Raw genomic sequence first — 26,437 nt, 5'->3', positions numbered from 1 at the left:
AAACCCAAATGAACTGAATTGTGCTGTGGCTTGCAGTGGAAGTCCACCTGTCTATGGTCTCCTATAGAAATTTCTGATGTTCTATGGGAGGCATGGATCTCATATATGTAACTGGGTTCATTGACCCTTTAAACCTTAATAACCTTGCTAGTGTTGTCCACCAATGTAGCATTCAGTAGTCTTGCAAGGTTAGAAAAGTTAGCCTGAGAAACAAACAACCCAAACAACTTCCTTAACTCAAGAACTAAATGCTACTCATCAATAATAAATACTGTCAGTAACAAAGTAGTCATCAAACCATCTTCCAGCTGAGTCATCACTCAAAATTTGTTCCCACAAAGTGTTTGATTTGTCCTACGAAGCTTGATAGACATGGGGAGCCTAAGGGCCTTGTTACACATTGCATTTTGAGCTGCTCAGATATTGACCAGTATTAGTGCTAGATTGAGTCTGGAGCAGTCACACCTTAAGGCTAAAAACCTGGAACATGCTTATAAGTGTTGTATTCTCCCCAATCCTGGTGGATGAGATGCTTGGGAAATATAATCTAAGGTTGGATAATAAAAATAAAAGACGAATAGATCACAAAGGCTTTTTGCCTGAAAACAGGATCTGTATTTTCATTGCTCTAATTCTCAACTTGAGACTTCTCAATTTCCAGAGTGCTAGGGGGTCAAATTCAACTCTGATTTGAGCTGGTGTCATTATATTTGATGCAATACATTTGCAACTTTTTACACAAGGGCAGAATTCAGCTAAGCAAATCTGAGTTTACATAGCATAGTGCTGTTCAGAACTAGCTCAGCTACCAGAAGTATGATTGCTACATTATCCTGGGGCTCTACCCAGGTTAATTCTCAGTAGAGCTACTTAGCCTGTAAGCATGCAATGCATAACTATCAGTGGGTGACCAGGGCGTGAACCCAAGTCAAGTCAAAGAGGACACTGACAATGGGAGTTGGGGAAGTATTCAGAGAAGGAGGCACAGGTGAACTGAGTGTTGCAGCTGTAGAGGTCATGAGAGGGTTCTGGCATCAATCCCCTGGCTGTTGGGCATCTAGACACCACCCTCAGCAGCAGCATCTTCTGTGGGGAGGGAGCACAAGACAAATGAGGGGACCAGGGCTACTTGTGTTTTTACCTCCAGCACAAAACTTACCAGTTATGGCTCAGGTTTCCAGTACTCAGGAAACTTAGGTACATGCATTTTGGCATGTAAAATTTGGCATGTATATATGCACTAACAGGAAAAGCAGAGAATGAGGAATCAGCTTCCCAAGCTCCATTCTCTGTTCTCCCATTGACACATTTAGAGCGGGTGGACAAATCATATGGCATCTGTTTTCCATCTATAGAACATATTTAACCCTAAGGGGTGGGCCTCAATTAAATTTTTTCTGAAGTCTTCAGAGGAGAGGAACTATGTAAATGCAAACTCATTATTTTTTCAGGGTAGCATACTGAGAGAGACAGTGGTTGCTAGCTTGTATCATCTCTACTCCTGGCAAACCACTGTGACATTTCCTCAGCTTTCTGTCTGTATTCATGCCGAATGGCTTATTTGTTTGCATGGTGATGACAAGGCCATTGAGTGCCACTGGGTCCTGAATGACTCAGCAGTGTACAGAACATATCTATTACACTGTGTCCAGCTTCGCCTATAGGACATGTGTGCTGTGCTGATTTTCGCAGCTTGTTCTTGAAGCACTGAGGAGATATAAAGCAAGACAGACACTTGTACTTATCTGTACACTGTGTCCACAATGAGTTGATAATAGAAAAAGAGTTATGTCAGGAACTCTAATTCACTTACACAGAAATGATCCTGAGCCTCAAGGGTGATAAAACGCTGTTGGATTCAAAACAAAGTGATTCTGAGAACACACTGTTTCAAAACTGAACTTTGTTGTTCCTGTAAGGCTCCCCACAAGTCAAAGCTCACTGTAGAAAATCCAAGATACTGCCTTTCAGCAAACTCATTGTTGGACTGAGAGCCCTAAAATATGAAGTGCTCTGTTATCCACAAAATGGGTACGGTACATCCTTTCTGTGCGCTACTCCATGCACCAGTGAAGCATTGGCCTCTCTCTGGCTGGCTATGGTGGCAGGTTTCATGATGTGTTTCTCTACCGCTGTCCTACATGACAGTTTTCCTCTAGGACAGACGGTGGATGAAACTGTTGCACAAATTGCTAGTTTCGTGCCCCTGGAGGCCTTTCCCAAACACCTCAAGGAGGGAGTCACACTCAGGCTGAGTCCATTACAAGTTTATTGATTGCACAATCGGTCGACAAAGGGGTTGAGTAACCCAAAGCGGTGTCGACCCTCAGTCTTTGTCTGAGGGTCTTTTATAGCTTATCTGAACAAAGAACTGTAGCGTGCCTTATAACTATTGGCAGTTTCGCAATTTCACCGTTACGTCTAAGTTGTCACAGGATGTCAGGGCCTTTTAAGTTAGACTCAACTTATTATGGGATAGATGAAGGCGCATGCGTGTTGGGGAAGCTGTGGTAAACTCAATGCCCTTTAGTAACCCCTTATCTTTGTGTAATTCTAGGTCATTGAACAGGTGCAGTTTTTGAAACTTTATGTGTAAAGCTGTCCTTAACCTATATGCATAAGCTGTCAGCAAGCTATGTTAAATACAAAAGCATATTGGAAAAAAAATAAAGCATCATGTCTAATTTTAAGTCCTATGTCTAAAATCTAATGTATTTGTACTATAAAACTGCAATAGAATCCCTCTGTCCGACTGTAGATTCTGCAATAGTGTCTACTCAAGTGGGTCAAGAGTTTCATCAGACTTCAGGGCTGGTTGCATTGACAACAAAGGGGCTCCTGGCTATCAGTTACTTCATCTCCTTCCTCCCCCTCTTCCTGCTCTCTCAGTAGTCCTGGAAGTATTTTGCCACTGGTTTGATCATTCCCCTTCACTTCACTGTGCAGTGGAGGCATATACACAGGAACAACGGGCTCCAAGGAAGCCTCAAAGGTGAACACAACACACTCTCAGGGAAGAGGGACATTTTTTTGGTTGTTAGAGCAGCAATAGTTCCTAGGGCTGTGCGAGGCTTCGGACAGAGCTTTGCATCTGGAGAAGCTTCGGACACTTCGGGGTCCGAAGCAGCACATCCAGGTCGAAGCACTGGCCTCGTTTGGCTTCCCGAAGCGGTTTGGAGCTGCCTCAGAGCCACCTCCGAGATCTGGCTATAGGGTATAATGGGGAAACAATAAAATATCTATAACTTTGTTATTTTTTATCTGATTTGGATGAAATTTTCAGGGGTGGTAGACTCTGCAGAGAGGATGAAGCCTGCCAGGCTTCAAGGAGATTGGTACAGGGGTTTGGGGGAACGGCACCTCAAATTCTTGAAAGCAAAACTCCTGTCACATCTATGTGTTACAACTCGGGGGGTCAAAACTGCAGGGCCGGTAGCACTTACTAAAGCCACAAAGCTTGCAAAGTTTCAAGGAGATCGGTACAGGGGTTTGGGGGAAACTCTCCCTCAATCTGCAGACAAGCAAAACTCATGCCATGGGTGCTTGTGGGACTGACTGTATCTATCCTGGGGCAGGAAGGGGAAACACTGCTGCAGGCCTGGCTGCTAAACTGCTGTGTTACCAGTTACCAATCAATCATGATTCACTCAGGGACCAGGGACTCAGGAACCAACTCAATACACAGGACCTAGCTACTACATAAAGACTTAACGAGCATCAATTAGCACCTACCAAACCAGGCTAAGGAGAGGAATGAATGAATGCAGACAATCAACTGCCCCAAGACAGACACAGTCTTGGCACCAGTTTTACCTGTCAGCAGCTAGGGGTGCAGCGCCCCAGAGCCCCCCTGCACCGATCTCCTCCACAGCTGGCAGGTGTCACAGCAGGGGCCACCATTCCTGCAGCTGCCACCCCGCTGCGCCTTAACACACGCAGTGTCACCCATGGCACCAGTTTTGCTTGTCTGCAGCTTGAGGTATAGTTTCCCCCCAAACCCCTGCACTGATCTTCTTGAAACTTGGCAGATTTCATGCTCTCAGCAGAGGCTACTATCCCTGTAGGTTTCATCCAAATCAGACAAAAAACAACAAAGTTATAGATATTCCATTGATTCCCCATTATACCCTATGGCCGGATCTCTGAGGTGGCTCTGAAGCTTTGGCAGGATCGAGGCAGAAACCCGGTCCAGAGCTCTGGATCTGATAACAGCCATCCAAAGCAGCCGGATCCGAAGCCGGATCAGATCGCTGCTGACTTGCACAGGCCTAATAGTTACCTCTCAGCAAGAGAGAGCAGGTAGCTGCATGGAACATGGATGACATGTGGGGGTGGAAGTGAGTCTGTCTCAATAGATATGGCTTTGCACCAGCAGAAGGATGATGGAAATGCAGCTTCTCTGAGGGTGAAGGTGATAATGAAGATACCACAAAATGTAATCCAAGTGTGAAAATAAAAGGGTGTATCATCCCCGGGCTTGTGAAAACGACTGAGCAGCTCAAATGCCTCCGAATCGTTTGGTAGCAATGGGAGCTGCAGAGGTATCGACAGTCACGTTAGCATTATTTGCATTACAAAATTTATTCTTGGCAACAAGTCTGAACAGTAGGTCCTGGTGAACAGATGCCACACTTGCCTTGGCTGTAAGCATAACCAAAGATAAACCAGCGGCAAAACAAGTTGTAAATCTACTATTTGTATTTCAGTTGTGTTTAGATGCCCCAAATGAGACCGGGGCCCTGTTACTCTGTGTCCTGTACACATACATGGAAAGCCAACCCTTGCCCAAGGTGTTTACAGTCTAAACAAATAAAGGATAGGAGTTTACAAGCAGAGAGAGGTGACATGATAGAGGTTTACAAAATAATAAATGTTGCAGAGAATATAAATAGGGTTTATTCTTTTAGCAGCTTTCATAATACTAGAACTAGGGGACATACAATGAAACTATTAGGCTGTAGGTTTAAAGCTAACAAAAAGGAAGTTCTCTCTCACAAAATGTGTAATTAATTGTGAAACTCATTACCACATGATGTTGAGGAGACTGGTAGTTTTACCTATTCAAAAGGGGATTGGGCAAATGTATGGAGGAAAGATCCATCCATAGGGATTAAACGTGGTAGATAAGGCATGGCAGCCTCTAAATCAGAACTTCCTAGGAAGTTGCAGTGGGAAAGGAAGAATGGGTAGAAAATACTGGGCATGCCCTGTTCAGTGGGAAAGGAAGAATGGGTAGAAAATACTGGTCATGCCCTGTTCCCCCTTCCTCTCAGCATCCACTCCCCACTACTGTGAGAGACGAGACAGGATACTGGGCTAGATGGATCCATGGTCTGAGCAAATATATAGTAGTGCTTATGTAAGGTAAAATGGCCCAATTTTCAGCGGTTCTGAGTACTCACAACTCTAACTGAAATCACTCAGCTGCCCATTGCCCTTGAAAGTCAGATTCTTGAGATTTACTTGCCAAAAAATGTATTTTTGGTGGATAATTTGAAAAGATGGGGCATTTTAATACAAATATTTTTTTAAATGCCATAAAAAGAGCTTTTCTTGCTGTTCTATACACTAGTCAAAATTGAGAAGCCCGGGGTTCAGATATATTCTGACAGGTATCCTCATTTTGAGTTCCCTGCCTCTGACTAGTTTCATCCATGATTAATAATACTAAGCATTTGTCCTTTAGTTAGGAAGCTTAGCCTGCTATTTTTTGGCAGAACTTTCTTGTAAATTAGATATACTTTTGGAAGTTAGATACACTATGTGACTCAAGAATCATCCATTTGGCTAAATGAACATATTAAAATAAATAAGCTCGCCAGGCAACTTACCTCCGAAGAAATGAGACAATATAGTTACAATGAGTCTCACCAGAATGAGTTCTTATTAGATCAGCTAAAAAACTGAAGGAATTATGCTCCATAATCATCCCATGGTAGCACCCATTATTTTTATGAGCGTTCCTTGCAGGGCAGGCATGGGCAGGGCTCCTGTACTCATCACAAAATCTGCATTGCTATAGAGAAACTCCTCTGTTCAAATAAGTCAGATGATTGTTCTTTTCTCTTACTGCAGGGCTAGAAAAGAGATCATCATCATCATCATCAAGTGGCTGCACAAAGGGAATCTTGTTAGTGGAGGAAATGCAGGTTCCTATAAAAACTAGGATGCAGATAAAAATATTACTGGGTATATGAATGAGACAGAATCACCCACATGAGTCTATAACATTGAGATCTACATAGAGAATGGCTATAGTATTGACCAAAGCTAACATTTATTCCAAGGGTGATTAACAAGAGGATACATAAGTATATGGGTGTTCCTTAGTCCTAAGTATGTCCTCCAAAGCCTTAATGCTGCTTTGAAAAAACTGTAATCTTTTTTTTCCACACAAATATACCTGTCACTCCTCTTTTCCTAGGTCATCTACATCATCCTCTGAATGATCTGGATTCAGCAGTAAGGACTCAGCTAGATTTACTGAGTACACAATATTTTGCAATAGGAGCACCAAAGCACTAGTAAGGGAGGAATTGCTGGTTGGTGGCCTCCAGCAGGATTTATTCCTGTGGAGGACTTAATGAGGTATAAATCACATCTGTGCCATCAAAGAAGAAGCTTCCGAGGACTGAAAATCAGATTGGTTCAGGATAACTAAAGTGAAGGAAACATAACATATACAAAAAGACCGTGTAGCTTTTTGGCTGGGATGATCTAGTTGGGGATGGTCCTGTTTGAGCAGCAGGTTGGACTAGATGACCTCCTGAGGTCCCTTCCAAGCATAATTTTCTATGATTTCATGATTCTATGATTTGGATGAATTATTTCTTATAGTACCAGCTCTACAGAGTGGCATAGAGGGGAATTCAATCCAAGTCTCCTAAACTCCACCTGAAACAGAAAGGATCTTCTTTGTGCCTCTGAAGTGCAGATAACAAAGCTTTGTACAGAGCTTTGAGATCAGCAGAGGGAATGCATGATGCTAGTGCTAGTGTGGCAAAGGTGTGATAAAATCCTCAAGCCTTCATGTGTGCTTTCGAAAGCAAACGGGCAGAAGGACGAGAACCTGTTCACTACTAGGAATTGTATTGTATGGGAAGTGACATTTCCAACAGACACAGGAAGCACCAGAACCATTCACCACTGGGGTAATAATGATTTCAGCCCCAATCCTATTTTTATTGCTCCAAACAGCAATGGGGTTTAAGGCAGAGAAATAGTTTATGAAGTAAATAAAATAGCCAGTGTCTCCAGTCAGCAATACCAGCCCTGGCCTAATATTTATCATAGAACAAAGAAGATTAGAAGTCAAAAGACTGAACCTGATTCACCAGCCCATTTTCCAGTAAAACTCCATTGATTTCAGTCTAAACTGGAATGACATGATGGAGAATTAGTCCCACTGCCTTTTATTCTCAGTCCTTGGAGAATTTATTGATAATGCAGTAGTGCAGCACGGTTTTTTTCACTGATGAAGCCACAGGGGCTGGTTTATCTGCATGCGAAGAAGTTGAGGGAGATGGATCTATGAAGCTGTTAGGTCCTGGATATGGAAGCTGGCAGGTATGCCTGCGAGATTAACTGTTAGGTCCTGGATATGGAAGCTGGCAGGGATGCCTGCGAGTTTTAGAAACTGTGCTTTGAGTCAAAACCTGTCTGCTGCCTTCTTGTCATCTCTAATTAAAACGAGGGGTGTGATTGTTCCCTAGAAGCCTCATCCTGCGAAACTGCAGCACTATGGGGGAAAAAAATCCACCCAAATGGCAGTGATTATATTCATGCCTGGTAACACCTTTCAGCACAGTACAGCAAACGTGTCCAACTCTAGTGCTGAGGGGCTGTTCACAGTCAGGAACAAATCTCTGTTTCTCCTTCTTGACATCAGTGGAGCTCTGCTGGTTTCTACCAAGCAAAGATCTGCATCACAGAGACTTTTACATACCCAAGCAGGGACAGCTGCTGTGTGACGGCAAGGAGGCTTGTGGGGAGGAGATTGAAACAGCTAGGTGTTCTTGAAGGCTATTCACCAGGCAAAGGAAGCACCTACATTGCTTCTGGTTTACAAAGCAGCACAGCCATAGCAGTACAGCAGGCTTCAAGTCATCGTATTTGGGGATACATACCTTTACAGTACAGTAAATAGCTTCAGTGCTTCAAGGCTACTCACTATTGCCTAATACATAGGTTTTTTATTTCTTAGCAACAGAGCTGCTTATCTGAGAGATCTTTTCAAATTATATTGGAAGCTTTCATAAACACCATCCATTTCTAAATGCATCCAAAGCAGTCTCACCACCAGCCACCTTATGTCACAGCTGTGCACAGCTTCTCAGATAATATAGATTGAGATACTCATAATATTCGATACTACACTTAAGGGCACAAAATAGACCCATGACTTGGGCTTCTAAATCTACCCGGTGTATAAAATGTACTTTAAAAAATAATATATAAGCTTTTTTTTCACTCCTTTTCATATTCTCATGAGTGGAATTAATATTTTAGAGTACCTCTTAATTGCATTCAAAATATTGTGAAACTTAATTAGCTCTAATTTTATTAGCAATTCACTTTCAACTAAATGAAGAGAAAAACTAAGCATAATTAGAGATTGTAGCAGCAAAACTTTCAAGAGACACCTGAGGAAAAAATACTCATTTATTAATTAGGACTTTAAACATGTCTCCTGATAAACATCCCAAGATAATAGCTCAGAGAAGCAAACACCATCGCACTGAGCCCTTATTTCAAACAGTAAGAGCCCACAGAAAACCTGAGATGCTTCAGGAAATTAATTGGGATTATAATTCATTAGGAAGCAGTAAGTAGCTGAAACAACATCAGCCTTTGGCCACATGTCATCATTAAATACCCAATGGTGCTTTCCACAAGAGTCTCTGAGCAGACTCCTTGTAGATGCCGCTTCCTGCCTCTTTTACATCCATCCTGTACTTCACAACAGCTCTGCTCCGTTGTTTAGCCATTCAAGCCCTGTATTTCCCTTAGGCCCGCTCAGTCAGAGCTGGCTTCCACCCAGCACTGATCCTTCCCCAGACCTACACACAGCCTCTTGCCCCTTTTGTCTGTCTCAGCACTCAGGATCAAGGCTTCCCCAGCTCCTTCTTTCATTTTAGTCTATATATTGCTTTCCTCATTGTTCCCCTTTGTCATATCCCTACCAGGGCAGGGTCTCCCAGCCTGCATCATCCTTCTTAAAAGACCATAATGGTGCCATTACAGTGGCCACAACGACAAACAGACCCAGGGGAGGTATTGGTACTCACTTACTTAACTACTGGGCCCAACAGGGATGCCAAAAAGACTTAGATCCAAAAGTCCATGCGCTCTTGATGAACTATCGTAACTGTTTATGGGACTAAGATTGGATCCATAAATCAATAGGAGAGAGAGAGAAAAATGATTAAGTTAACTTTCTTCCAGGGAAAAAATGTGAGCAAGAACAGAGAGAATTTCTGTAAGGTTTCTCTGGTCTTCAAACCTTTATTATCATCAGACCCACAGCTAGGCTTCTCCCTTGAGGCTCATTGTGGCAATTCTAGCCCTTCCCTTTGAAGCAGCCACTCCAATGTCAGTTTGCTATGGACTCGCTTATTGTGACTGGAGTCTGATCTTCCCACTCTTCATTACACATAATACTTCCCTATTGGCAGGGCAGGAAAACAAGACATAAACCCCATCTCTGAGCTATTATCTTGGATGTTGACCAGGAGCTGAGTTTAAAGTCCTGATTATTAAGGGATGATGAGATCTGTGTGTTTTTTTCTTTAAAGGTTTCTTTTGAAAAATGTTACCTTCTTGGTATGATTAAGTTTTGAACAGGTAAGAAGAGTCAGAAAGACACCTCTGAGAGACTATTACACAAAGAGCACACCCATGGCTAACGACAAGGCAAACTTCCTCCATACAGCTACACCAATGTGCCTAATTCTCTGACCTGGAGGAACCCTAAGAAGATTGTAGTGATTATAGTTTCAATTAGCTCAGTATTTTGTGAGACTTTCAATGCCCCTGGAAAGGAAGAAGTAAGAACCACAGTTAATGAAGCTTGCCATTATCCAGTCTTAGTCAAACTACTGCAAGTACTGCAACCTTCCTCTGGAATATCATTCTGTTACTCCATGTCCAGCGAGACACCACTGCATTGCTATTTCTTCTATAATTCAATACAGTAAAGGAATATTTTGTAACCCAGGAAGTGGAGCTACCCACCAGCTGCATCCAATTATGGATCCCTGGGGTCTTTGCCTTGGAGCCCTCCTTCCTGGAGTGTGGAGAATCTCCCTACAGAAGGACTCCTGGTACCTTGAACCTTTGCTGAGACAACACTCAGTACTTAACTATATACAATTTATTTACATAGGGAGCAATGGGGAGGGAGAAAAGACCATAAAAATCAATATATACAGCAAAAAAACAACAACTAATACCTATTATAAACTAATAACTATTATACATATGCTACAGCAGTATGAAACCCCAAACCACCTTTTCTTCTGGAAATTTGGGAGCAGTCTCTGGGGAAGCGGGGTAGGGGTCAGTGAGAACCCCTTACACTCAAATCGCAGATCGGTTCCTAGATGAGTTTCACCCTATGTTGCTTGTAGTGATGTTGTACAACTCTCAGCGATGAATGTCACGCTGGTCCTGGATGCAAGTAACAACCCAGTCTTTTATGCACACTCTCTACCCCCACAGGAGAGGCAGCAAAGTTCTGATTCGCCCACATGGGTAAGCCCCTTCAGTCTTATACTCTAGACTGTAGCAGTCACAGATCCTCCCTACATTGGTCTTGTACCAATCACCCCTCCTGCGGAGGGAGTGGAGTCAAACTCTTGTGGCCTGAACCCAGCTCTTCCTCCTCAGCAAGGGCTTGGGCAAGCACCATGCAGCTTACTACCTGACTCCTGCCCGCCTGAGAGGGGTTTGTCTCCTGTTCCACGTCTAGGTGAAAACCTGCAGTGTTTGATCCCTGCCTGCAATACCTCTCTCTACCACTCAGAAGTCAATGGAGGCACTCTCCCCTATATGGGACAGGTGACTCTCCCCACCTCCCCCTCATTGGCAAGCTGCGAGCTCCCAGGGAAGGCTCCTCAGGGGCTACAATTCCTTCCATTATAACAATCAAAGGATATGCTTATAACAATCAAAGGACAGTCCTGTCCAGACTTGACAGGCATCATCTTGCTCTGTCTCCCAAAGCCTGCTGGCCCTTGGAGCAACGCCTCAGTCTCTGCCGTCCCGCTCTTGCTCTGGCCTTGTCCTGCTGACATGAGGCTCTTCTGGGGCTCATTTGACTGCCCCGCTGGGTCAGCTCATGTCAGCTCTTCAATGCCCATGTGCTTCCCTCCCCCTAAGGGCAGCACATGCCTTCTTTTATCCCCTCAGAGGGCCACACCCCTAGACAGCAGCTCATCCAATCAGGAATTTGAAGTGGATTTTCCAATCACCTCATGCCACATCTGTGGTTCATGGCTAGTCCAATCAGAAGTTTGGGTTGAACGGTCCAATCGTACTGAATTTCCTTTGTTGCAACAGGTTGAAGCATAAGCCCAACCAGACAAAGACCAGGCTGTAAGAGAGCCTGATCTAACTCTCTTACAATGTTTTTTCTCAGTGTCACGTTAGCCCTCATTCCAGTCCTGTATACTCACAATAGGCACTTTAAAGACATCTGTTCTTGATTTATTTGCATATCTTCGGTCTGCCTCATTTTGATTGGAAAAGAAAGTACTAAAGACTAGGGCTGTGCGAAACTTCAGTCCCCGATTCAATTCGGCAGAGATTTGGCAAGATTCGGTGGCTGAAGCTCTGAATCTGAATCGAATCAGAAGATGCTTTAATCTCTCCAAATCAAATTGGAACCCTCCAAAATTGATTTGGAGAGATTCAGTGATTCGGACATAGACACAGCTTCAAATGTTTTTTCTACTTACCTCTAGATACCAGGCGGCTCATGGGTGCTGCAATGCCAGGGTACATGGAGTGTCCCACAGGAGCTCAGGGGGGCGGTTCCCAGCACGGTTGGCAGCAGACCCAGAAGTGGACCAGAAGCACTTCTGGTCCACTTCCAGGTCTGCTGGGGAGCATGCTAAGCACCCCCCACACCCTACCCAGCTCAGCGACTGGTGCCTTCTGGATCTGGGGAGGCACCCAGGGGGCCCCTCCACAGCCGATCGCTGAGCCTGGGGGGCAGTGGGGGGGGTCCCCGGTGCACTCAGAAGTGGACTCTGAGCACATGGAGGGCCCCCCACACTCCTGTGGGATGCTCCATGCACCCCAGTATCGCAGTGTTCATGAGCCGCGCTAGTACCTTGAGGTATGTAGAAAAAACATTTAAAGCTGTGTCTATGTCCAAATCACTGATTCTCTGAATCAGCATCGAATCTTCAAATTCAGATTTGGATGAATCAAATCAGGGGCAGTGATCTGAATCAACTAATTGAATCACTGTCCCCGATTCAGGCCAAATCCAAATCGAATAGGGTCCACTTCGCACACCCCTACCAAAGACTATGGTAAAGCTTTCCACTGGAGATTACCAGGCTTGCTTTTACCTTGAGTTCAAACTATTTATTCCTGCCTGTATATGTGGACAGTTCTCCTCCCATGAACACCTCTTGAGAAAAGGGAGGAACACATTGAAAAGAAAAATTAATATTTAACATTTTACATGTTTTTTCTCTTCCCTAGATCTGCAGGTTGTTTATGAAATGGGAGAAGGTTGGTAGTAATATGCCTTGTCTACAGAAAAGGAAATGGAAGTCAAATGATTTTCCCAGAGCTACTCAGTAAACCAATGACAAAGCTGGTAAATGGTATAATAATATTATCTAACTCTTATATAACAGTATGTCTTATATCTGAGAGCATTTTATAAATGAATATCATTATCCCATAAGCAAACTGAAGCACACAGAGGGGAAGCGACTTAAACCAGGTCATCCAGCTGGCTAGCAGCAAGATAGAATTCAGTGCAGTATGCCAGTCTCTGGGCCACACTGGGTGCGTCTACACGTCGCCATATGGCAATGTTGTTACTGCACCATACTTTTATACTTCTTTCTGGAAGTACTAAAGCACAGTGCAGTAACTGCCCATACTGCACCATACAGGCAACAGCACATCCTTAAATTTCTCCACTACGTGACCGTAGCGGCAGGTAGACTCGGATGATCTCTATGTTGCTGTAGCCAGTGTGCCATACGGTGATATAACATGTCACTACGTTGCCATAGGGTGACTTTTAGATGTACCCACCGTGTCCTGGCCCCTATATTTTGTGTCTTGTTATCTGCATTTTAATTCTGCAATTTTTCAGGCCTGTTTCTTACCCCCACTCTACTCCTTGGGGGGAATAGTCATTTAAACTCAGCAATCTTCTTTGGATTAAAAATATGTAAAGTTTTCATTGTAGGGTAAGGGTTTGATTAATTGATAATACCTGCCTCCCTCAGCCTTTATGAGGATTAATTACTTAATACTTGCAAAGTGCTTTGCAAATCTAAAATATTCTATACTCCTATTACTATGCATGAACATTTATTTTGCCTCCCTTTGACTTACAGCCGCTGCTGGCTTGTATGCTGAAGGTCAGATTCTGACATCCTCACTGTTGTCTTGCTATGCAAGTAAGCCCACTGATGATAGTGGAAATGCTTTCATTGGCCAGAGGCACTGTTCAGCATGTAGAAAGGTGGTAGAATCTGACCCCGAGTAATTACTACAAATCAGCCGTTGCTTCCTAAGCTTTCTTGCACAGTACTAACACAAGGAATTTGCATAGCTATATAGATGAATGAATAGGTTATTTATGTAACAGCTGCAAAGCTCGCCTGGCTGCAAGCTGAGTGGGTGAGCTGTGTTTAAGAGCTCTGCAAGAGAAGGATGGCAAAACTTTGCAGAGGGTACATAAGCTTTACCAGACAGGAGGGTATGCAGCTCAACCCTATGAGCTGCATACTGACACAAGCCTTAAGGGGCTGGGCATGGTATTGTACCAAGATCACACAGGGAGAAAACAACCAATTGCATTTGCTAGCTAGAGTTTGTCCCCCAGTAAGGCACACCACCACATGCATAAATTAGAGCTTTTGGCTTTAAAAAGTGGTCTGTAAGAGAAAAAAATTCAGGGACTAGCTGTATGGGGCAAAATTAGAAGTATGCACGGACAATAACCCCCTCACATACATCTTATCCAGCACAAAGCTTGATGCCATGGGCCATAGGTGGGTAGCAGCTCTCACCAACTATCAACTCAGATCTGGTAAGTGGAACACTGATGCTGATGCCCTTTTGCATAGGCCTAGGATTGACAAGATCAAGGTAATCTCTGAGGAAGATGTAAGGAATGTTTGTAACCGGGGTGAACTGAAGAAGTTGGGTGATTGCCCTGGAGGCCGCACAGCAGAGATCCCGAGGCTGCCCCCTGAGGGTATTCTAGGAGCCTTAGTACACTGCATTACTTTGAACCAAGAGACTTTGCCCCAGATAAGTGTCACTAGGTAGATGGAAGCTCAGATTGACATATGAGAGGACCTGACATATGAGAGGTCCTCAAGTGGAAGGAGGCTGGGGTCACCACCTTTAAAACAAAACCTGAGTAGACAGAGGGCTGACGGTTCTTGTGGGACTGGCCTAAACTACAGGCTGGTAATGGGGTGCTCTATCAGACTACAGTGTCCCCCACCAGAGACACTGAGCATCAGTTGGTACTGCCCAATAGGGGTGTGCAAAGCAGGCAGTATTCCATTTGGGGGACAGTGTTTTAATTTGCTGATTCGGATCACTGTCCCAATTCAATTCAGCCAAATCTAAGCATTCAATTCCGATTCAGAGAATCAGCGATTCGGCCAGAGACACAGCTTTATATGTTTTTTTACATACCTTGAGGTACCAGGCATGGCTTGTGAAAGCTGAAGTGGTGGGGCAGATGGAGCATCCCACAGGAGCACAGAGTGCCCTCCACGTGCTTTGCAGCAGACCCAGGAGTGGACCAGAAGTACTTCCAGTCCACTTCCAGATCTGCCAAGCACACGGGGGACCCCCTGCCCCTCCCAGCTTGGTGATTGGCTGCAGGGGGACCCCGGGGGCCCCCCCCCCCCCAACCCAGGAGATACCAGTCACTGAGCTGGGAGGTGCGGGGGGAAGTCCCCCGTGTGCTCCACGGCTGATCCAGAAGTGGACCAGAAGTACTTCTGGTCCACTTCTGGATCAGCCGTGGAGCACACGGGGGACTTCCCCCCGCACCTCCCCCCCACACACTCCCTTAGGATATTCCATGCACCCTACCATCTCAGCATTCACAAGCCATGCCTGGTACCTTGAAGACTGTAGAAAAAAAAACAACATATAAAGCTGTGTCTGTGGCTGACTTGTTGAATCTCTCCGAATCTCTCTAAATTGAATTGGAGGCTTATGATTTGATTCAGAGAAATTAATGGGTCTCCTGATTTGATTCAGATTCAGAGATTTGGCTGCTGAATTGGGCTGAATCTCCTCCAAATCAAATCAGTGACCGAAGGTTTGCACAGCCCTACTGTCCAAGGCTTATCAAGAACAGGCCATGAGAGTACTTCATGATGACTTTGGACACCTGGGAGTAGATAGGACTTTGGCATTGCTGAGATACTGGTTCTATTGGCCACATAAGGCCAAAGACATAAAACAGAAGTGTGAAAGTTGTTCTAGGTGTGTACAATGAAAAGTGCTACCTAAGATGGCAGCCTATCTACATACCTTCACTAGCTCACGGCCCTTGGAGTTGGTCTGCATAGACCTTTTGGCTATTGAGGCAGATGTGCACAATGTCAGGAATGTACTTTTTGGACAGATCACTTCACCAGGTACACTCAAGCCTATCCTATGAGGGATCAGAAGGCTTCAACAGTAGCCCAGGTGCTACAGGATAAATATTTTTCAGTGTATGGCCTACCCACCAGGATCCATTCAGATCAGGGGTGTGATTTTGAGAGCACCCTGCTGAGAGAAGTCCTATGGTTGGCAGGTATTAAAAAGTCTTGTACCACACCTTACCATCCCCAAGGGGACCCACAATCAGAATGGTTTAACAGGACCCTGTTAGACATGATAGGAACCCTCTGGCCAGAAGAAGAAATCCACTGGTGTCAGCATATAGCCTTTCTGGTGCATACCCATAATGCTACTCACAACAATGCAACAGGAGTAAGCCCCTATCTGTTAACATTTGGCCAGGAGCCATGGTTGCCCATAGATTTGTGGTTCAGAATAGCCCCACATAATGGAGAGATTGTGTTATATCATCAGTACCTCAATAAGTTGAGAGAAAGGCTATGGAGGTACTACCAGCTAGCCCGGGAAGCAGCAAATTGAAATATGACCTGTCACAAGGGCCAGTATGAGAGGCAAGTATGGCCCCAAGATTTGCACCTGGGTGATCAAGTGCTCCTAAGAAATGTAGGCGTAGTAGGGAAACATAAGATTATGGACTGCTGGAGGCCCACACCCTATGTAATTGAAAGACAGATAGGAAATTTACCCATATATAAGATTAGAGCTGAGGATGGGTCTGGGGTCCTCAGGACAGTGCATTGTAATTTGTTGCTTCCGGTGGGAGAATTAGTGGGACGCTTTGCCGTAAGCCCCAATGAACAGCAGGTACAGAGGAATGCCCAACTCAGAGCCTGAACACGGTCGCCCAATGCTCCTGCAGAGGCAAGACTGTCTCGGACGGCCGGAGCCAACTCGAGGTGATTTTAGAATGTACTCGTTCGCTGGGCGGGCTGGTGAATGGAGAGACAGACAAAGCTTAATGGTTGCAAAAACTTTACTTATGCCGCTTGTAGCCGCGACGCAGATGGTCCGGTCATTTGAACAACTATGTGAGTTGCTCCAGCTGGCAAGGCTCAGGCCAGCTAATCCGTCCACAAATTAAGCCGGCGGGGAAAGGGTACGTCGAGGATTGTGCTCGGCGACGGGGAGAAGAATCGATAGGTGATCAGTCTATTGATCAGCTCAGCCGCAAGTCAGATCTCTTTAGAGGTACTCTGCAGCGTGATCAAAGTTCTCCGACTTGGGCGGAAGTCGCATGAAATTTTAAACGGCTAGCAAGCCAATTACTAGCCGCCACGTAGGAATAATTTAGAACTGGCCAATAGCGGGATGCAAATTTGCATTCAAATGGCGGGAACTTTCTTGCACCGGGGTTTTTCTGTTGCAACAAAAACCCTTTTCTGTGCAAGAGGCTCTCATGTGGCAAGAAAATTCCATCGTGCCAAGGCACCAAAACCACTGGGTTGTGACAAAGACCTTGGCAACCAGCAGCATTGGACAGTGATGAAGACAACAATCATCCATCAGGGTACTGCCTACACCCCAGAGATCACAAGCCTTTGGAGTTGCAAGAGGTCAGTCCTTCCCCTTTGGAAGTATATGCCTTGACTGGGAGACCTCAGGAGTCCCAACTCACAGAGCCCAAGTTGCCTGGACTTGGAAGATGCTCAAGAGCTGACTGAGGCAATGCGTAGGGTTCCATTGGTTCCTACAACTGAGTCGAGTTCTGATGAGGGACCCTCGACTTCTGTCTCTACCAATGCCTCATGACCTACTAATGTGGCAAAGCTGGTGCTCAAACTGACATATGACGCCCTAGGGCATTGCCTCGGAGGTCCGTATCCTTTGACCCTGGAAAGACCAATTCTTCCCCTCATCTGAGTGCATTTACTGGGGACAGTAAATTAAACACAGGGGAGAACTGTAACAGCTGTAAAGCTCACATGGCTGCGAGCCAAGTAGGTGAGCTGTGCTTCAGAGCTCTGCAAGAGAAGGGCGGCAAAACTTTGCAGAGGGTGCATAAGCTTTACCAGACAGGAGGGTATGCAGTGCATGGTGCTTTCTTTTTATTGGAGCATTTAAATTGTGACCAGAGCCCACATGACAAACCATGGACTCTGATTGGCTGCTACTGAGCCATAAAAGTTAAGGGAGGAAAAAGAGGGGAAAAGAGTAGACGGGAGGAGCAGACTCCAGCCCTGGAGAGGGGGGTGCAGACTCAGCCCAAGCCAGGGGAGACCAAGCTGAAACTTGCCTGGGGAGCAGGCATGAGGACGGGGGAGAGCCTATGTCATCCTGTGACAAGCTGATTCCCCACCAGGCTCGGAGTGGTGCAACCAGGGACACAGGTGCCAGGGAATGAGTGGGGAGGGTTTGTAAGCAAGGCTGGTAAGCTTGTTGAGGTTGGGAGGAAGCACCCATGCCCTTAAAGGACTAATGACTGGGCAATGAGTGTATCTGACTGAGACTCTGAGATGAAATCTGAGCTGGGAAGGCTCAAGCCACAGGTCAGAGACCTGCAGAGGGAAACCCCTGTCTGCGATGAGGGAGTGGGCTGAGAGAAAACAAGCCACCTAATCACTAGTTTTTGCAGTAGGTGTATTTTCAGAAGGAAACTGCTTAGGAGAACAATCTGCCAATGAAGGAAACAACAGGGAGCCTATTGCCCGCAGCAGCTGTTCAGAACCTGTTTCACTGTGTTACAAGGAAGGATTAAGAGAGACCATTTTCCCTGGAGCAGCAGAAGCCTCACCTCCACCATCTAGCAGTGGATCATAGTTATAGTTGTGTTGCTATTTATTGCTATGGGAAGTGGATTGTGACCAGAAGGAAATAATTTTGGTTGGGGGGGGAGGGGCTGTTTTAAAGGGTTATAACAAGGTATATTTAATTATTGAGGTTGTTTAAACACAAGTGGGACCATCCAGTGTGCTGGAATTATCCACCTAATGTTGTAGTTGTAAAATTTTATCTAAATTGTTAGTTTGATTATTAACTATTGTTATTAATTTTGTTTATTTATTTTTTCTATGTATAAATGGGTTGTGTATAATAAAGAATAACATGTTCATTGGGGTAGAGAGTGAATTCCTGGGTGGTGAGGGTGAGGCACACCCTCTCCATGGGACACCTCAGTCAGTAGTGTGCCTGAGGGGCTCCCAGGGCTACTACCACACTGAGGACCCAAAATCCGGCACATCATCTGGCCTTAGCACGCTGGCACGGGTTACATTTACTATAGGCTATTGTCCTATAACTAAAAGAAGATGACCAGGCTATGAATGTGTCTGACTGAGATGCTGGGGTTGAATCTGAGCTGGGAACAGCTCAGTGAGAGGTTCTGAACAGACAGCTAAGCCCAATGTGCATCAGAATCATCTTTGATCAGTAGGAGCTAACAAAGGACCCTGTAACCCCAGGTTTCAAATACTGGTATATTTAAACCACTGTGTTCTTTTGGGCATTCCCTGTCTCTGAGGATACAGTTCATCTTCTGCAGCCAGAATGGGGGCTTAATCCTTCAGCTAGACCTGTAAAATCACGTCTTTTAGCAACAGAAGTCCCCAGTTCAGGGATGATGACTGAGACAACACTTTTTACATGGGCTCCTTAACAAAATATGCCCTTGATGCTTAGGCATGGAAATACCTGTTATGCATCAGTGGTATATTTGAAGTAGCCATACGGAAGATCTGGATGTCCTTGTAAATCTTAGGGGCTAAATTATGTTCTGAGTTACACTGATGTAAACTGAGAGAGAATTCACTGAAGATTAATATTTTCAGGCAACCCCTGTGGCCTAAGGGTAAAGTATACTGTAATGGTATATCTACACATTCTTTAAAAGAGGATAACGCCCAACCAAAAACATTAGTAATAAAAAATATTTAAAAGATGTCATCATCTTGACTTGCCATGACAAACTTAGCAGCTGCCTTAAAGAATGTTGCTTTAAGGCAAACCTCACTGTTGCAAGTTACTTTACAATGCTAATACTTGAACATACATCAAAAGTTATAGTTGGAATATTAATATCTTTCTGCTTTGAATTTTTTTTCAATCACAGCTCCTTGGAACTTCATATGCTCCAAGTGCATCTTAGACATGTGTAGTACATGGTGCCAAATTCAGGCTGGTGAAGGAGGCATCGTCCTAACGTCATTCTTTCCATAGCAGGGTGCAGACTCAACCATATTGGCACTTACTAGCTTTTGAAGTGGTAGACACATTTGCTAGGGATTATGATGAGAATACCAGGCTTAAAAATTCACTCTGTCCACAAGAAAGCACACTGCCTTTACTATAATGGATGACACCATTTCCCAAAGCTGCTTCAAGATTCATAGTAGTTGTACATAATATCATAAAATCATAGAGAAGTAGGGCTGGAAGGGACGTCCACAGGTCATCTAATCCAACCCCCTGCTGAGGCAGGATCATCCTGATCCATTCCACCTATGCAAATCCATAATTTAACCTCTTAGTATAAAGTACTGTAAACCTGGACACAACACAAGGTAACACCCTAACCTGGCACAGGTAGTGCAGGGAGCCACAGCAACCATGTCCTGCTTCCGTAAAAGGTTGTTAATATACACTCAAGATCCCAGGTAGAGGACCATGCCCCCTGCTACAGAGAAAGGCAAAAACCCCCACAGTCCATAATCCAATCTAACTGTGGGGTAATATTTCTTCCTGACCCCAAATATGGCAGTTGGTCTCATCCCGAGTGGAGGGGTAATACCGTCTAACCAGGAACCCCCAGCTTTGGTCTCAGCAGAAGCATTGGTACACCCCAGTCAAAATCCCCAGTCCTGACTGCAGCCAACACTCAATGACTCTGAAGAAGACTTAAAAACAACCTGATACACATGGGCGATTGGTGCCACCTTAGTCGAGGTGGGGAGGGGGGGCACGTGCCCCCCCCCAGAGAGCAGTCAGTGACCGGGGGAAGGGGTTCCTCCACGGCCCATCATGCTGACCGGGAAGCAGGCACAGTGCTCCCAAAAGTGGCCACGGTGCTTCATCTGATGCTCCCATTCCCCAGCCAGTGCTCGCAGGGGGGGCACTGGCACTCCCACCTGCCCCCTCATCTGTCACCTAAGCGGGGAGCACAGCCTGACAAGGGATGCACCAGGACTCTCAGGGGGTGTATGTGCACCCCCATGCATCGCCACTGCTGACACATAACAGAAAGGGGAACACTGATGTGTGACAATGCCAAATTGTGGACAGTAACCACCTGAATTACAAGCCATGGCTGTGGCTTCAGTTTGTCTTGTGTGAGTGCTTCCTGTTCAGTTTTCTATATTACAGGCTGGCAGGACTTACATGCAAAAACTTTCCTTGAAGACCTTTAACTTCATCCAGCCCCCATTCAATTATTTCAAAGGCAAAATTCTGAGCTCAAGCTAAACAAAATAGCATGTTTACAGTGTCTGGAAGATTAGGTATGAAGACTGGTTACTGGTTTAATTGTTTTCTTTGTATTCTAGAATATGAAGAGGCTGATATTGCTGCCTTTCTAGTCTTTCAGACCACTGATGCAGAATAGATTAGGGGTGTTTATTAAAGCCTCCAGGCACCTAATTGTTAGAATAAAACTTAATAGGCAAGATATTTAATGATGGTTCAGTGCACAGTGATAACTTCACAGAGTCCATAGAGGAAAACCAAGATTTCTAGGTTTTTTGATCCAGGCAAAAATGGAGCTTCCTCCTTAAAATGTGACAGCAAGCTAAGCTGCTTAGCAGTCCTGGATTTTTCCACTTGCTGAAATTCAGTGCACATTCAGAACTGAATAAATCTGAAGTAAATGGTAGGGTCTTTAAGTGATTTCTCTTCTTAAACAGTGAATTCAGAGTAACTGAAAGCTATTGAAGCTCCTATTCTGGGATCATATTCTTGCACACTTTCTATGCTCATTAAACTGCCTTGAGCAACATGAATCTTCCATTTTCAGGAAGTAGATTAAAATTGAAAAGAGTTTAGTGTCCACGACACTTTCAGGCCTTGGGCCCTAAGACTAGCCAAAAGCCTAAGTTAGTGTTTATATATTGATTGTGGTTCATATTTTGAGGATACAAACTCACCAGCTCATTTCATCATGAGTGTACAATACTAAGATGACAGTGTTTGTACACTGCTCTGTCAGGCAAAGATTCTCCTTGTATCCTAATCACTACCATGATAAAAGCAGAGCGTTACTTCTTAGCAACTCCCCCACTCGCTGTACCACAAGGCAAAGTACTCTTTCCTTTAGCCAGGCAAGCTTTTTTGGATAGATGAAATATCTTTTATTAAACCAGCTGAGTAGTTGGAAAAAAGTTCTTTGAAAGCTTTTGGTTTAATAAAAGATATCACATCTGCCCAAAGAAGCTTGCCTGCCTATGTCCTTAGACCAACATGACTACAACCAAAAACCCTTCCTTTAGCCTGCTTTCTCCAGGCTCCCCAGCCAACCCACTCTGCCCCTGCAGCCTCACAGGTGACAGAGCTTGTTGTATTTGAAAGAAACATTAGTGAGGGTGCAGGAACAAACCATTCCAATGTGCAGAAAGACTAGCAAATATGACATGCAACCAGCCTGGCTTAGCAGAGAACTCTTTGGTGATCTTAAATACAAAAAGGAAGCTTACAAGAAGTGGAAGTAGACAAACAACTTGGGAGGAGTATAAAAATATTGGATGGGCATGCAGGGATGAAGTCAGGAAGGCCAAAGCACAAAGCTAACAAGGGACATGAAGGGAAACAAGAAGGGTTTCTACAAGTATGTTAGCAACAACTATGCTGGCTCTGTGGATGCGGGGAGACCAGTGGATGTAGTATACCTTCATTTTAGCAAGGCTTTTGATACAGTCTCCCACAACTTTCTTGCAGGCAAGCTAAGGAAATATGGGCAAGATGAAGGTGCAGTGCCCTCTGACTCAGGAGGCACCAGTCGCCTATGGTAAGGTGGGCAGAAAACTGGCTGGATCATCAGTCTCAGAGAGTAGTAATCAATGGCTTGATATCTAGTTGGCAGCCAGAATCAAGTGGAGTGCCCCAGGGGCCAGTCATGGGGGCAGTTTTGATCAATATCTTTGTCAGCAACATGGAAGATGGCATAGAGTGTGCCCTCTGCAAGTCTGCAGATGACACCAAGCTGGGGAGAGTAGTAGATATGCTGGAGGGTAGGGCTAGGATTCAGAGTGACCTAGACAAATTGGAGGATTAGATTAAAAGAAAGTTCATGAGGTTGAACAAGGACAAGTACAAAGCCCTGCACTTAGGATGAAACAATCCCATGCACTGGTACAGGCTGGGGGGTGTCTGGCTGGGCAGCAGCTTTGCAGAAAAGGACCCGGGGATTACAGTGGACACTAAGCTGAATATTAGCCAACAGTTTGCCCTTGTTCCCAAGACAGATAATGGCACCCTGGGCTGCATTGGTAGCAGTATCATCAGCAGATCAAGGGAAGTTATTATTCCCCTCTGTTTGGCACTGGTGAGGCTGCATCTGGAGTACTGTGTCCAGTTTTTGGCCCCTGCTACAGAAAGGATGTGGGCAAATTGGAGAGTCCAGCAGAGCGCAACAAAAATGGTTCAGGGGCTAGGGCACATGACTTATGAGGAGAGCATAATAGAACTGGGCTTATTTAGTCTAGAGAAGAGAATGCTGAAAGGGGATTTAATAGCAGCCTTCAACTACCTGAAGTGGGGTTCAAAAGAGAATGGAGCTAGACTGTTCTCAGCGGCAGCAGATGACAGAATAAGGAGCAGTGGTCTCAAGTTAGAGCAAATGATGTTTAGGTTAGATATTAGAAAGAACTCTATCACTAGGAGGGTAGTAAAACATTGGAGCAAGTTACCCAGAGAGATTGTGGACTTTCATCTTTGGAGGTTTTTAAAACCTGGCTAGACAAAGCCTTGGCTGGGATGAACTAGTTGGGGGTAGTCCTGCTTTGAGCAGGGGGTTGGACTAGATGACTTCCTGAGGTCCCTTCCAACCCTCATTTTCTATGATTCTAACAAGAGGAAGGGCAGGGAAAGCATGGGTCCCTTACTGAATGAGGGAGGCAACCTAGTGACAGAAGATGAGGAAAAGGCTGAAGTAACCAATTCCTTTTTTACCTCAGTCTTCACAGGCAAGGTCAGCTCCCAGACTGCACTGGGCAGCACCATTTGGGGAGAAGGTAAGCAGCCCTCAGTGGTGAAAGAACAGGTTAAGGACTATTTAGAAAAGCTGGATATATAGAAGGCCATGGGGCCAAATGCAATGCATCCAAGGGTGCTGAGGGAGTTGGCTGATGCGACTGCAGAGCCACTGGCCATTATTTTTTAAAACTCTTGGCAAATGAGGAAGGTCCTGGATGACTGGAAAAGGGCAAATATAGTGCCCATCTTTAAGAAAAGGAAGATGGAGGATCCAGGGAACCATGGACCACCTCAGTCTCCAGAAAAATCATGGAGCAGGTCCTCAAGGAATCCATTTCTAAGCACTTGGGAGAGAAGAAGGTGATTAGGAGCAGTGAGCATGGATTCACCAAAAGCAAGTCATACCTGACCAACCTGATTGGCTTCTATGATGAGATAACTGGCTCTGTGGAAGCAGGGAAGGTAGTGAATGTAATACACTTTGACTTTAACAAGGTTTTTGATACTATATCCAACAGCATTCTTCCAAACAAGCTGAGGAAGTATGGGTTGGTTGGATGAATGGACTTTAAGGTAGAAATCTTGCTGGACTGTTGGACTTAACAGGTAGTAATCAATGGCTCAATGTATACCTGGTAGCCAGTATCAACTGGAGTGCCTCAGTGGTTGGTCCTGGGGCTGGTTTTGTTCAATATCTTCATTAACTATCTGATGACACCAAACTAGGGGTGCAGTAGATATGCTGGAGGGTAGGGCTAGCATTCAGAGTGACCTAAACAAATTGGAAGACTGGGCCAAAAGAAATTTCATGAGGTTCAACTAGGACAAGTGCAAAGTCCTGCACTTAGGACAAAACAATCCCATGCACCAGCACAGCCTGGGGACTGACTGGTTAAGCAGCAGCTCTGCAGAAAAGGACCTGGGGGTCACAGTGGGCAATAAGATGGATATGAGTCCACACTGTGCACTTGTGGCCAAAAAGGCTAATGGCATACTGGGCTGCATTAGAAGAAGTGTTGCAAGCAGATTGAGGGAAGTCATTATTTCACACTATTCTGCACTGGTGGGGCCACTTCTGGAGTACTGTGTCCAGTTTTGGCTCCTCCACAAGAAAGGATGTGGACAAGTTGCAGAGAGTCCAACAGAGGGCAATGAAAATGGTTCAGGGGCTAGGGCACATGACTTATGAGGAGAGGCTGAGGGAACTGGGTTTATTTAGTCTGCAGAAGAGAAAACTGAGAGGGGATTTGATAAGAAGTCTTTAACTACATGAAGGGGGGTTCCAAAGAGGATGGAGCTAGACTGTTCTCAGTCGTGACAGATGACAGAACAAAAAGCAATGGTCTCAAGTTGTAGCAAGGGAGGTTTAAGTTGGATATTAGGAAAAACTCTCACTAGGAGGGTAGTGAAGCACTGGAACAGGTTACCTAGAGAGGTGGTAGAATCTCCATCCCTGGAGGTTTTTAAGGCTCAGCTCAATAGGGGTGTGTGAAGTGGGCCCTATTTGATTCGGATTCAGATTTGGCCCAAATCAGGGATAGTGATTTGATTCATTGATTTGGATCACTGTCCCGGATTCAATTTGGTCAAATCTGAAGAGTCAATGCTGATTCAGAGAATCAGCGATTTGGACACAGACACAACTTTACTAGTTTTTTCTACATACCTGGATGTAGCAGCCGTAGTTTGTGAATGCTGCAATGCTGGGGTCCATGAAGCATCCCACAGGAGTGTGGGGGCGGGGGGGGGGGGGGGGGGGGAAGGCGAACCCAGAAGTGGACTGGAAGTACCACCAAATTGGGCCGAATCTCCGCCAGATCGAATCAGGGACCTAAGTTTTGCACAGCCCTACAGCTCGACAAAGCCCTGACTGGAATGATCTAGTTGGGGATGGTCTTGCTTTGAGCAAGGGGTTGGACTAGATGACCCACCCTCAGGTCCCTTCCAATCCTAATTTTCTATGATTCAATTCCTTTTTTCAGTCTACATACCCTATAATGTAGAACCAGACAAATCCCAGAAGTAATAAATCATCTAAGGATTAATTTACCCACTGACTGTCCTACAAAACACTGCAAAGGAAACAGTAATGTTACATGGAGAAATACCCGAGTCGTGACATTTGGGTCTAAATCTCAACTTTCCCTAAGTCCATGGGGTTGGATACAAAGTTTTAGTTCTGGTCTCATTCCAGTGCAAGTAGGGCTGGTCCAAATTGCTCCAATGAAGTCACAGAATCTGTCTCTCAATTTCTCTCATATACACACCCCTACAGAAACGCACACACACAAATTGTGTTTTCCTCCATTCCTTCTTTTATATTCCTTATGTGTAATTGTTATTGCTAAGTAATGCTGTAATAATCTGCTACTTTTGAGAGTTCACTTCAACCCCTCTTTTGGGGTATACTTGATCCAAGTCCTATAAATGTCATTGGAAAGATTTCCATTATTCTAATGGCAATTGG

The sequence above is a fragment of the Alligator sinensis genome, unplaced genomic scaffold, assembly GCF_000455745.1.
Source record: "Alligator sinensis unplaced genomic scaffold, ASM45574v1 scaffold809_1, whole genome shotgun sequence".
Lineage (NCBI taxonomy): Eukaryota > Metazoa > Chordata > Crocodylia > Alligatoridae > Alligator > Alligator sinensis.
This window is presented reverse-complemented; position numbering follows the sequence as displayed.